We start from the raw sequence: 9,473 nt of genomic DNA, 5'->3' as shown, positions 1-9,473 counted from the left end.
TAATCTTTGGATTCTATCTCTAGAAGGTTGCTGTCAGAAGTGAATGTCAAATCTTTTTCTCTGTATTTAGCTTGGGAATGTGATCTTAGAAAACTGGAATCATTTATCTTCCGAATGCTTTTAACCTCTGAACCATACTATACTAGCCATACTCTGTCCCTGGGTTGACTTAAGGAGGGTGTTCTTCTGGTACATCTGTAACCACTTGGATTAGAGCCTAGAGATGCCATTCTGAATATTGTAATGGCGAGGTACAGTGTGTACTTCATGTATGCCTTCTAAAAGGGTTTTAAAAACAATGAGTTGATCATAGGGCAGTTTGGGATCCTTGGCCAAAGAATAGTTGATGAATATAATGCTAAACACACAAGAGGAAGTCATAATAAGACACCATTAACTTCCTTCCCAGAGACCTGAAATTAACGCATGACTGCAATTAGACACACAGTACATGGAGAGGCATTGTTGGAGGAAATGATGTTTAAGCTGAGGCTTCAAAGATAAGAAAGGATCCCTCAACAAAGACAAGGGGAAGCATGTCCATTCAGTGGACAGAGAAGGCAAATACTAAACACACACAAGCATGGTGCATTCAAGGAACCAAAAGGCAGTCATTGCAGGGTGAGAAGAAGAATGGGTGCAGATAAGGGTGGGAAAGTGGTATGGGCCTGAGTGTGAAGGCTCCTGCAAATTAAATTAAGATGTTTGAACATTTAAGGGTTATGGGAAATCATGAGGCTCTTTAAGTGCCTAATCACATTTATAATCACATTATATGAATGTAGAAAAGGCATTCATCCACCTAGATGGCATGCTTCCTCTGATTTTCACACATTTGCTGTCTGTGCTGGAGGGTGGAGGGGCACCGACCCTGCTCATTGCCATAGAGAATAAGTTGGCTACACAGGGCTTCTCTTAGAGTCACAAAGACACTCCTTTACTCCTGGGTCCTTTGCATCTACCTGCAGTGCTCATACATCTCTCTTGGTTGACTCATTCTTACTCTTGTAGTCTTAGCTTGAAAGTCATCTCCTTAGAGAGGCCTTCTATGACCACCTCATAATTACAGTGCCCTCTCCCCATATTCTCTATTTCAGCTCTTTGCTTATTTCCTATATAGCACTCATCACAATTTGCAAGTTGGGGTTTTCTTGAGAAACCCCTTTTTGTCTTTCTCTCACTAGTATAAAAAAGCTCCATAGCACTGGAAACTCATACCATGCCTGTGTCACTGACATATCCAGAGCACCTTTGTGAGAGCCTGAGTGAAAGGAGAGCAGTCAGTGAACCACCGTAAGCATTCAAGTGAGAGGTATTGGTGGTCTGGGCTTAGGTTAATAGCAGTGCACTTATTTAGGGATATTTTTAAAACAGGCAAAACAGGTCTTAATAATTTATTGGATGGTGGGAAAGGGAAAGGTCAAGAGTACACAGGCTTCAGGGACTCTCAGAGTTCTAGGTGTCCAAAAGGATTGGGAAAAAAATCGATTGTTACTAATGGAAATCATGTAATAACCAGTTTCAGAAAAATTGTTCCACAGCTATTATAAGGGTTTTAAAGCTATTATTAATAGTAAAACTGAAACAGTCGGTAGTAAGCAGAAAAAGAGCACTGATTTATAATCTGCAGAAGAATTTCAAAGTGTTGCAATAAAAAGCAAGTGATAAATGGTTTTTAGAAGTATGGCAATCTCGTTTGAGATTGCTCAACTTAAATGATAATTCTTCAGTTACAGAATAGGGTAAAAGTAGGTTTATGGTTTAAGGTGGTTTTTTGTTGTTGTTGTTGATTTGTTTGTTGGCTTTTTGGTATGTGGGGTTTTCCTGTAAAATCCAGGAGACCTGCTAGATAAATTCTAGAAGAGCTATAACTGGTTTAATATTTAAGTAACACCAAATCAGTAAACTTGAGTAAGATTTTAGAATAATGTTAATCAACATGCTACATACATATTTATGACTATAGATACCAACAAAAATGTCTTCTGTGATTTTTGCAATGCTTGGGAAAAGGAAGTCACAGTAATAATAACCTTATAGATATATACAGTAACAATCAATTTACAAGACACTTTCTATATACATTATCAAAGTTGATTACTGTACCCTCTTTGTGAAGTGAAACTTATTGATTTTAGTTTAAAATTGCAGAAACTCACCTCATAGAGGCCAAATGACTTGTCCAAGGTCATACAGTTAATTAATCACTGAAGAGGACTTCACGCAGAGAAGAAACTAGAAGTTCCATTTTACAGATCAGAAAAGATGCTTCAGAAACACTTGCCTGAGTGAGGTCTGGGGATTGAAACTGGTGGAAGCAGAACTAGGAAACAGCTTTCCCCTTCAGCCTATATTTTTCCTCTGTGGGTCAGTACAGTGCAATAAAGCCCTGTCACATTTGGTGACAAGCATGGTGCATTCAAGGAACCAAGGCTCTTTGGAGGCAGATAAGGGACAAGTATTGTCCCTATGCACAGGGCTCACTCTCTGCTGCTCAGTTCTCCTGATGCCCTGCTTTCTTTCTGTGCTTCTTCTTGGAGATCCCCCAGTCCTACTGCCAGTGTTTCCAGGAGTGGTGAGGCAACAGAGGAAAGGAGTCCAGCCTACATGCTACCCGTGTGACACTGCTGGTCTCCCATCACTCTCATGGCCCACATAGACTCTGAGTTAGGGCCCTTTCCTCAGTGAGAGCAGCTCCTGACAATTGATTCATATTATTTGTATTTCTTCTTAGAAATTCCCAAGACAGGGAGATAAAGAATCTGATAGGCCCAATTCATCTTTTCAAGCTAGGGTATATCATAGGTCATTGGCCTATGGGTGGGCCACCCTTGCTTCAGGTACCACTCCTGGTCCATAAGCTATGAGGCTATTACAGTATTTACAAAGGGCTGATCTACATAGGGCAGGGCTACAGAGAGGTCAGTTTCTCCTGAAGTGGGATGTATTGTGTTGCTTGTTTTTGTTGTTTGAAATGGAGTATCTCTCTGTTGCCCGGGCTGGAGTGTGGAGTGCAATGGCATGATCTTGGCTCACTGCAGCCTCCACCTTCTGGGTTCAAGCAATTCTCCTGCCTCAGCCTCCTGAGTAGCTGAGGTTACAGCTAAAATAATTTTTGTATTTTTAGTAGGGATGGGGTTTCGCCATGTTGGCCAGCTGGTCTTGAACTCCTGAACTCAAGTGATTCCCCCCACCCCCATCTTGACCTCCCAAAGTGCTGGGATTACAGACATAAGTCACTGCACCTGGCCTATGGGTGGTATTTTGAAGCTTGGTCTGTCTAGATCAGTCCAAAGGGGAGCTACTTAGAGTAATTATTACCTAGTTTATAGGGACAAGAGGTTACTGTGGTAGAGGGTGGGCAGGGGACTTCCCAGGATAAAAGAGTTTGAATTGAATCTTGAGGTATAGACTTTTGGTTGGCTCAATGTCAGGATTCTCCAGAGGAAAAAAAAAAAAAAAACAGTTTATTATGGGAATTGGCTCACATGATTATGGAGGCCAAAAAGTCCCACAGTCTGCCATCTGTCAGCTAGAGAACCGGGAAAGCTGGTTGTGTAATTCAGTCCAAATCTGAAGGCCTGAGAACCAGAGGATCTGATGGTGTAAGTCTCAGCCTGAGAATGAGGAACTCTGACATCCATGGGCAGAAAAAGATGTATGTCCCAACTCAAGAAGAGACAGAATATGCCCCTCTTCCACCTTTTTGTTCTGTTTGGGCACTCAACAGATTGGATTATGCCCACCTCCACTGGTGAGGGTAGATCTTCTTTATTCAGCCTACTCTGTACTCAGAGAGACTAACATCTTCCAGAGACAGCCTCATAGATACACCCAGAAAGAATGATTAACCGCTCTCTGGGCATTCCTTAGTTTAGTCAAGTTTACACACTCAGTAAGGAGAGGGCTGACAGTGGGGACAGAGAAAACAACATGTGCAAAGGCACAGAGCACAGCAGGCACTCTGCAGAGGGAGATGAGGCTGAAAAAGGTAGACAAAGCTAGACTTGTGATTTTCAGCAAGAGGCTGTATTACAAGTAGCATTAGGAAATGTGGATGATCTTTTTAAATTTGTTTATTTGTTTTCCAGTTATGATGGTGAATGGGGATTGTTGCTGGCACTTAGTGGGTGGGACTAGAAATGAGAGGGGCAATCCTGCAAACAGAATAACTGTTGTGCCCTAATTGCCAATAGGGCTTTCATTGGAAAACAAGGGGCTAGACTGTGAAAGCCCTTCAGTGTCATGCCAAGGAATTTGCATTTTAGTCCCAAGAAAGATGGTGAGTAGGAATAAGGAGTCTAAAGCAGCTTCTAGAGTTTGACTTGGGCAATTGGGTGGAAGGTGGATCTAATCATTGAGGCTGGGATTATAGAGAGAGGAGAATAGAGGTAAGAAATGCCTGGAAAGATTATAAATTCACATTGCATATGTTAACATATAGGTGAAGTTGCCCAGAGTCTTCAAACGTACTGCATAGCTCAGGATAGAGACTGGATGTTGAGGCGGAAGTCCTCAGAGCATCAGAAATAGGTAAAATTGTGGGCATGGATGAGATCGCCCAGAGGGAGTGTGAATTTTGGATTATCCAAGGCCAATTTTTAATCTTAGGCTGCCTTTCCTACTTTCGACTCAGTATGTTCACAGGAAATACCAATTAAAATTAATTTCAACGTAAGTAAAACATAATTAGGAAGATAAATTTGCTGCCAAAAATATAATGAACTCTAGAGTGAAATGTAAAATGGTTTTAGCTCACTTACCTGATACTTTTATATGATGCCTTACCTTTCTTGATTCTATGAACCCTAGTAACTTAGAGCAGAAAATATTTTAGAAGTTTTAAGGAGATTAGTAATAGGAAAAAAAATAAAAGTTAGGTCTTTCTTAAGAGCTCAGGTGATCTGGACTGTGTGTTCCTCATTTAGCTGACGGTTTTCTGGCACATTACAGAGGGAAGTCCTCAGCTAGCTAGAAGAAAGGAATACGCCAGGACATAATCTTCGTTTCTCCTCCCTCTTTTCATAGAAATTATATTTTCCCACTATTGTTCATCTGAAGTATGCCTGCCCAGATAGAAGGGGCAATGCATTGTATGATTTTTTTTAATGATCTATTGATTTAAATCTTAAGTTTCAGTGGAGAAAACTGAGCAGCCCAAATTATTGGCACATAAACCCATAGAGAATAGTCATTGGTTAAGATAATCAATAGATGTTGTTTTCAATAACAATAGCAGCGTATTCTTCAACACTTCTAGAAGTACTTGGAAGTTCTTGGGAAGAATACTACTACTACAGTTCAGACTAGCTTAGATTTTCAGATTGTTCTCTACTGAGTTGATTCAGATGGTTTCACTGGGTTTAAGTAGAATGGAGTCATGACTGTTTTTCTAACATAATACTCAGCTTCCCTTGGGCTCTCCCTAGGAAGAGTGCGGACACAAAGATTGAGTAGAAGCTGTTAATCTCCTCAGATGACTTGCCATTCAGTTAACTGTCAAAGGGCCCATTTGTAAATGACAGCACAGATTATCTGCACTCCAAGTTCTTGCCAAATGACTGTCACTTGGAACACCCTGTGAACAGACTCTTATCAAGAACTTTATTGTGAGAAAAAACATTCACACAGGGTTGCCTGTAGATGTGCAGTTCATAATTTCCCTAGAAGATTGTTTCCTAAAGGGTCATCCTTAAATTTCCCTGAAATGCAAACAGGTAGTATATGATAAAAGGATCAAATTGTTTTGGTAACACTCAAGATTAGACAAAGTTTCTTTACTGAAAAACTTCTTAAAGCATTAGTTTATGTCAATGTACATGTAAAAATCCAAGAAATAAGAATCTGAGTAGGCAGTATTTCTCAAATGTACTTGATCACAGAGCTCTTAGATAATATTACAAGAAATACTCATAAGCGGCCTAGCGCGGTAGCTCATGCCTATAATCCTAACACTTTGGGAAGCTGAGGCAGGTGGATCGCTTGAGGTCAGGAGTTCAAAACCAGCCTGGCCAACATGATGAAACCCTGTATCTACTAAAAACATAAAAATTAGCTGGGCATGGTGGCACACGCCTGTAAACCCAGCTACTCAGGAGGCTGAGGCAAGAGAATTACTTTAACTTGGGAGGTGGAGGTTGCAATGAGCTGGGATCACACCACTGCACTCCAGCCTGGGTGACAGCAAGATTCTGTCTCAAAAAAAGAAAAGAACAACAACAAAAAAGTACTCATGTGCCTCAGGACACACCTTGTACTGGATATTTTAAATTTTATGGCAAGTCAGCAGCATTCTGGGCACTTGGTTACTTTACTCTGTTCTCCCTTCTCATAGAATTACTTTAAATTTATAGTATGTGATTAGCCTATGTTGAAGGACATTGTAAAAAATAACCCCATAGAATTCGCTATTATAAAGATGGCCTGTTAGATATTGTCTGTGTCTCAGCCAGTAACTCTCTGTTAGGATCCATGGAGACATTTCTCTTAAGTCAACACAGTGATAGTTGTATTTCATCTGAGCAACTTATATTTTAAAATCCTATAGACACTACAAATTTTATCACTGATCTTTTTTTTCTTTGTTTTGACTAGTAGGCAGTTTAGAGTGAAATTTGCAGTCCACCTCTAGCAATAATACATGACTGTATGGTATGCACTTTGTATAAATTTTATCTTGGTTTATATATGTTTTCTTTCCCATGCTTCCCACTTACTTAATTTCCAAAATTAAAAATCCTGTTCACTCATTCCTCCAATAAGAATTTACTTAGCACCCTCTCTAGGACAAGCACTGGTCTAGGTGTTGGAAATACAATGGTGATAAAGATATATATGGTCTTTGCCCTCCAGATCTTACAGTCTAGAGGTGGATATAAACTAGCAAATACACAATACCCTGCATCCAGTGTGACAAAGGACTTGATGGAGAAGTACAAGAGGGATACCTGACCCCTGTGAAGAGATTGGGGAACACTGTTAAACCTCCTATGTACAACCATTAGAAATAAGCTTCCTCAAGCACACTGGCCGACCTACAGCTTTGGACCTCTCTTTTGTTCTATGGTCAGAGCCCTTGGTGCCCCTCCCTTGTCCTAAACTGCATCCAGGATGGTGCTCCAGGGCCGCATTGTTATGCTGGATTCTTCCGCTTTGGTGTTTGGATCAGTACCTACTCTCATTTTCTGGTAGGAGATTCTGCAAAGTCTCATGGCTAACCGTATCTGGCTTTTGATAGTCTGTGTTTCAAATAGCCCACTGTTTGGTGACAGGGGGGACTTCCATATCCAATAAACTTAGAATAGTTAGAAAGATGGTAGAAGGAGAGGGAAGAAGGGAAAGAGAACACACACTCTTTGGATGTACCCGCATTTAGGAGGAAGAAGGAAGAATAGCTAAAGAAACTGCCAGGAAGACAGGGAGCCTAGGGTGTCTTGGGGTCACTGAAGCCTCGTAACAAGAGGATTTTTGAAGGTATTTAATGCCACAGAGTAGTTAGGAAGCCTAAAGTTTATTGTGTAGCCACCGAATTTGGTGATGAGACAGGGAAAGACTACCTCCAAAGAGCAATTATAGCTGGTGATGAGGATGCAAAGAGTTAAGAATTATACCGTCCAATGTGATTGTGGGTGGGGAGGCAGTGAAAACAGCAAGTATAGACTAGCTGACAATTTAGGGAGTAGACAGAAAGTAAGAGGCAGGGTGGTACCTTAAGGGAATAGCAGGGTCAGGGGAAATTTGGTGCTTTTTTGAAAGACCAAATGTTTCACCCATATACATGTCTCATCACAAAAGACTGCCTAAATGTAGCTATGCCACGGTTGCTGGGCACTGGGATAATGCATACAGTCAACATTCTGAAATGCCTCTTAAAAGAGCACTTGAATCATAACCTAAATTTTTAGGAGGGGCAGTGATTTTCTTATCCACCATATCTTGATCAAACTTCAGATAACCTTAACCTAATATTTGAAAAGTGAATAGTTTAAAGTCATTTGTTGAATTGTTCTTTTGCTGTAGGGTAATAGCCAAACAGTGACAACCAAACAGAGGATTTTGCAAGCAGAGCACCTCTGCTGGCAGCAGCAACCCAGGGTGGCAGCTGTTCTGAAGGAAAGGCATGGGTTTGACACTGAGGAGGGTGGAGGGAAAGCTCAAAGGGTGAGAATGGTCCCCAAAGTCTTAAACTGTAAGTACAGAATACAGGACAGTACTTTCGGTAATAGGGTAATGGGGCAAAGAACTTCCTGGTGACTTCTGCACACACAAACACACACACACGCGCGCGCGCAAAAACGGCTGGGAGAACAGACAATTCATCCACACTACTACATGTCGGCAGCATAGGCAGAGGCTGGGTATTAGAGGAGTCAGAATCCAGGCTTAGAATCTAGGCAACCAGCCCAATTCCTCAGTAGACAGAGGGACGCTCTCTCTAAGCCAAAAGGAGGCTTTGTTTGGCAAAGCTCATCCGTGGGATGGCTGGGTGGGGGTAGAGAAAGAAGAAACACCTGGCAGGGCATGAAAATGGGAGATGAAGGCTGGTTCTGCCCAATCCAATGGCTTATATCCTTTTCCTTGAACCTACATTAGAAGCCCTGTTATGGGCTGAATTATGTCCCCCCCCCCCCCACCAAAGATGTGAATGTCCTAGCCCCCAACCTGTGAATGTGATCTTATTTGAAAATAGGGGCTTTGCATATGATCAAGCTCAAATGAGGTGATTAGCATTGGGCCTAATCCAATATGGCTGTATCATTACAAAAAGGGGGAATTTAGACCCAGAAACAGACACGCATACAGGGAGAATCCCATGTAAAGATGAAGGCAGAGATTGGGGTGATGTATCTACAGGCCAAGAATGCCAGAGATTGCCAGGAAACTGCCAGAAGCTAGGAGAGGGGCATGGAAGAATTTCTCCTTGACAGCTCTCAGAAGGAATCAACCCTACCAAACTTCGACTTTGGACTTCTAGCTTCCGGAATGGTGAGACAACTGGTTACTGCTGCTTAAGCCACCCACTTGTGGTACTTCATTACAGCAGTCCTAGGAAACTACTATAAATCCTAATGCCAAGATCCCAACTTCATGTGATGCTCAGGATGGCTGAAATGTTCTGGGCTGTAGTTATACTCTCAAGTCAGAAGGCTCTCTCAGGGATTCCTCTTTTTCATGATAGAGACCCTAGAACAAGCAAGAAGGGAAGGGAAAAGAAGGGATATTTGTGAGAAACTGCAGCCTGTCAGGAGATACAGGCACATTAAGTCAGTATTTGCAGATTCAACACAAATTCAACTGGTACTGTACCAGCCATCAGCTGTTAGACTTTGTCATCGTCTCCGGCAACACAAATCTGCAACTTGCTCCTTTAAAGAAATAAACACATTGCTTACAAATCAGCATGTACTATCATCCTGTATTGTGGAGCAGGTGGCTTAGAATGAACTACATACCCTTATAGAGGAAGTGCCTGA

General features: G+C 41.6%; 1 non-coding gene across 1 annotated transcript; it reads right to left on the bottom strand.

The window, feature by feature from the left end:
- Nucleotides 1–1,814: 1,814 nt before the first annotated feature.
- Nucleotides 1,815–1,876, bottom strand: LOC118145322 (U7 small nuclear RNA). The gene has a single exon (XR_004730444.1). It is a non-coding gene; the product is annotated as a U7 small nuclear RNA (small nuclear RNA).
- Between the last annotated feature and the right edge of the window lie 7,597 nt (nucleotides 1,877–9,473).

Source organism: Callithrix jacchus, chromosome 8 (genome assembly GCF_049354715.1).
Source record: "Callithrix jacchus isolate 240 chromosome 8, calJac240_pri, whole genome shotgun sequence".
In the NCBI taxonomy this organism is placed as follows: Eukaryota; Metazoa; Chordata; class Mammalia; order Primates; family Cebidae; genus Callithrix; species Callithrix jacchus.
Note: the sequence above shows the minus strand (reverse complement) of the source record. Positions and strands in the feature narration are given on the sequence as shown.